Raw genomic sequence first — 4,928 nt, 5'->3', positions numbered from 1 at the left:
ATTGGCCAGGCCGGTCTGGAACTCCTGACCTCAGGTGATTCTCCTGCCTCGGCCTCCCCAAGTGCTGGGGTTACAGATGTGAGCCATGACACTCAGCCATGGTTGCCAACCACTTCTTGATGAGATTAAGAATCCTTCCTTGCTAGCTGTGCCACATCCTGCTTTTGGAAGAAAGGAAGAGAGCAGTGAGCTTCTGTTGAATACCTGACCACCCACATTTCCCCATAGCTGACTGGGAGGGAGTTGGCCATAGCCTCTGCTGCATTATCAGCTGCAGAATTCAGCTTCCCAGATGGGAGGTGAGAGCTTGCTGGGCAAGTTCCTCCTCCACCTCCCACTAGTTCACTTTGACCTTCCTTGATGGTCAAACCCATTTCTCCCAACCCCCAGCATGATTCTGATCACTATTTGGGTCAACCTGCTGCCTGCCTCTCCACTTGGTTCTCTGCAAGAAAGCAGTGTGAAGCCCCTGGGCTTGTTGATTAAACAGTCATCTTTATACTATACTTACTTAGATCAGGAAAAAAATGTCTTTGTGAGAAAAGACAGACACCAGACACCACGCCTGATATAGTGTCAGAAAGAAGCACTCCTTATTCAACTGGCTTGATTAGTGAGTGCCAGACAGCTATTACAACAAAAATCATGCTTTGGAGCAACTATGTCTGTTTGTGTCATGGCAAACCTTCACAGAGTGCCCAGATAATGCTTGTTATCATCGACCACATTAGCCAAATGTTTGGAGGTGTCAAGATATTGTGTGAAATTCCCTATCTGTTGCTTTAACACAAATTGACATGGAGTAGAACACTGGTGAGTCGTGTTCTGTTTCATGGCTGTGTGGTTTCCATGGCCAAAAAAAGGAGAAGAGGGCTTCCTTGGGCTGGGAATCTGTGTAAGAATTTGTTTGCTTAATCTGCTGTTCTCCTCTTTGCCTCCTCTGTGTAAATACACCAGGTCCACCCCCAAGCCTGTGGTTCATTGCCCACTGGGTGACCTAATCCTTGAGTGATTCCTGGAATTGTCCACCTGGGACCAGTGTTTACTCTAAATAGACCCATGACACACACAGGTCAGAGCCCAATACATGTGAGTCTTGGGCATGCCCAGCTCATCCCGTTGGCAACCACTTTCTTAGATCGTCTACCTTTGTTTCCATTGGGCTCTGACTCCTTGCTCCATTTTGGTGTCTAGTTGGCTTGAAACCCTTTGGGTTTTGAGTCTTATTCCCAGGCCCTTGTTGACTATGATCTAATTCTGTGTCCTTGCATTTGACTGTCAACAGTGGGCTGGTACCAGCCCTGAAACTCCGTTGCAACCATACCCCAACCTACTGGCACCAGTGAGAGCCCTCCCACTCTCCTACTGGACAAGCTCTGGTTTCCCTCACAGAGAAGGGTTGGACAAAAATGAAAGATAAGTCAGTTATTACAACTAGAAAAAGTGATCACCAGGTCCTCCTTAGAATCCCATCTCTTTCAGAGATATCCAAGTACAACACAGAGAACCAGAAGTGGCAATTCTTCTTGCCAGTCAGGCTACATAGACTCATGAGTCACCTAAGGTAGACACAACTTTTGAAAAAACAGCTACAAACAGACCTAACACAAACACTTGCTTTTGCTGAGAGCAAATAAAAAGATTATATTATATGGATACTAGAAACATTTCTTTTTTCTTTTTTTTTTTTTTTGATAGAGTATCCATGTAATATAATCTGTTGCCCAGGTTCAAGCAATTCTACTGCCTCAGCCTCCTGAGTAGCTGGGATTACAGGTATGTGCTACCACACCTGGCTAATTTTTGTATTTTTAGTAGAGACAGGGTTTCACCAGGTTTGTCAGGCTAGTCTCGAAATCCTGACCTCATGATCCACCTGCCTTGGTCTCCCCAAGTGCTAGGATTATAGGCATGAGCCACTGCGCACAGCCTAAGTTTTGGATTTTTTTAGTAGAGACGGGGTTTCACCATATTGACCAGGCTGGTCTCGAACTCCTGACCTCAGGTGATCCCCTCTGCCTCAGCTTCCTGAAGTGTTGGGATACTTCAGGAAGTTGGGATACTGGCAATACTAGGAACATTTCTAAGATTCAAAGAAGAACCAAAGAATCCAGTTCTTAAAAATGATGCAGCTGAACCTCACAAACAGCCAAAACCAGGGGCCACATCTCTGCCAGTCTCTGCTTCTTCCTACAGGTCAAGTTCCTACTCATGTCTAAAGTCCAGCTTTCTCTTCACAGTTAAAAACCTGGCTACCAATAGCTTCTGGCTATTTCATCTTGCAGCTTCATCCACCACAGAGAGGACCTCCACCCCGGCTCTCCTCTAGTCAGCCATCCTAAATCCTCAGAAGGAGCCATTGGTCCATCTTGTAATATAGCTGCTTCTACTGTGGTGATAGGGGTGAAGGAGCAGCATGACATGACAGCCCCGAAAGAAGGGAACTGCTGCAACAAACCAGAACAGGTGAGGGTTATCACCTCATCTTGTTTCTCAGGTCCACCAATCCCAGCCCCATCTAGCAAAACAAGAATTCCCCTGTTGTGTCCCAGCTATGTCCAAAGATGAAGGCTACATACAGTCTGTTTCCACAAGCCATTTTTGGAACTCTTGCCAAGCATTGGCTTGCAATACAAAGCATCCCTTTTCTACTAAAATAAAATACAAAACAACAACAACAACAAATTGAGCTGCCCAATCCGAAGAGTCTCTGTGTCTTAGGAAAAGACTTCTGTATTCTGGATTAGGTCAGTCCTCAACAAAAGGCAATATAACAGAGGGCTTACGTTCACAGATTCTGGAGTTAATTTAGGGATGAGTTCAAATCCCTGCTCCAACAGTTATAAGTGTATGACATATAGCCTCAGCTTTACTCTCTATAAATGAAGATAACTGATAGTCACTTCCTGGTGTTGGTGTGAGAATAACTTGGGGCAATGCATGAAGAGCACTTAGCATGGTACCTGGGACACAAAAGGCCTTTAATGACACTGGATAGACTGGTCTTCAGGGATATCCTCCGCCTTTTTTTGCTGTCTTCTCCCTCCTGCCCTTCTCCCTCCCTCTTGGATTCCCCGGGGAATCCACGGCTCTTCCATATGACTTAGCAAGGGATCTTAATGAAACATACACTCCCACCCTAATCTAAGACCCTTCATGTCGCATTAAAACAGTGAAGATAAAGTTGACCCTAGTGTGGGTCCCAAGGCTACTTTCAATTCGGACCCTGCCTGCCTCTCCTACCTTGCATTGTCTCCTTTAAAAACCTCACCAATGCAGCCGGGCACGGTGGCTCACACCTGTAATCCCAGCACTTTGGAAGGCCAAGGCAGGCAGATCATCAGGTCGGGGGTTTGAGACCAGCCTGACCAACATGGTAAAACCCTGTCTCTATTTGGAAAAAAAAAAAAACCTCGCCATGCTAGATCACTTGCTATTTTCCAAATAAGTCATGCTCTTTTACTACAATGCATGACTGCAAACACTGTCCCCTCTTCCTGGAAAGCCTCTCCTCTGGCTAGCTCCCACTAACCTAATTAGTTTTTGTTTTGTTTTGAGATGGAGTCTCGCTCTTGTTGCTCAGGCTGGAGTGCAGTGGCATGATCTTGGCTCACTTCAACCTCCACCTTTTGGGTTCAAGCAATTCTCCTGCCTCCTGAGTAGCTGGGATTACAGGTGCCTGCCACCACACTGGCTAATTTTTGCACTTTTAGTAGAGACAGGGTTTCACCATGTTCACCAGGCTGGTTTTGAACTCCTGACCAGGTGATCCACCCACCTCGGCCTCCCAGAGTTCTGGAATTACAGGCATCAGCCACCATGCCCAGCCCCTAACTAGTTTTCATGATGTTTGTAATCAGGGGATTCCTAGAAACTTTTGCTGACCCCAACCCCCATTCTGAGCTAGACAAGCTTCCCCTGGCTCCATTCATGCCCATGTTTGCCTCTATCAGAGTCCTTATTACACTGTATTTGCTTGTATGTCTTAGCTATTAAATTCTCCTCTTCTTGAGAACAAGACTGCAGTTCCAGCATGAAGCACAGAGCCTGGTATAAAGGTAATGTTTAATAAAGTGTGATTGCGTGAAACACCAATGAGTATATTTAGAAAGCCATGTGTGCTGGTAAAGATGAAGATGAAATGTACAGTCCTTTTCCTCTTGTAGCTAAGTGAGCCACCGGGTACGAAACCCATGACCTTGCACGCAACACTCCAACTGGGACTTTCAGTTGCTTCACGGGAAACAGAATTCAACACTGCATGTAAAATAGTGGATTTTAAGTCCAGAAGCCTACTTGCCAAGTCCCTCCTTCTTGTGATCTTGGTCAAAATGCTTAACCTTGTTTGCCTTGCCTATGAACAGAATTTTTCAATACTTGCCTATAGAAAATAAATACAATTATGCCTATAAAATTTTAAAAGTATCTTTTTTTTTTTCTGAGTGGCATTTCCATGGCTGCTGTTGAAAAGATGACAATTATCCCAATCTCTAAGCCAATGTTAGCCCTTGTTCTTGAATACCATCAAGTCATTGTGTGTTACAAGGTACTACTAGTCATATGCTGCGCTTTTCTAGTGTTTGAGTATTGCATCTCAAGTGGAGAGAGGGGTCTTTTGTATTTGTCTTGTACCTCTCATGACTTTCTATAGTATTCACTAGAGCCTAACTGTGGCCCAGAGCTGTCCTTAGAGGCCACGCTATGGGATCGGACCACAAGCAAAACTATAATGAGCTCTTCCTGGCATTGCCAGCAAAAAACAAGTCTTGGATAAGGTCAGTGAATCTGTCCTTACACAGATCTCTGTGCTTTCACCAGTCAGCCTCTAGTGAGGTAAGTAATAAAAAGGAAAAGCTGAAATTAACTGCAAGAACAAGGGTTGCATTATTCATCTGTAAGGATTATGTATTGGGTTTTAAGGACACATA

The sequence above is a fragment of the Cebus imitator genome, unplaced genomic scaffold (genome assembly GCF_001604975.1).
Source record: "Cebus imitator isolate Cc_AM_T3 unplaced genomic scaffold, Cebus_imitator-1.0 Scaffold547, whole genome shotgun sequence".
In the NCBI taxonomy this organism is placed as follows: Eukaryota; Metazoa; Chordata; class Mammalia; order Primates; family Cebidae; genus Cebus; species Cebus imitator.
Note: the sequence above shows the minus strand (reverse complement) of the source record.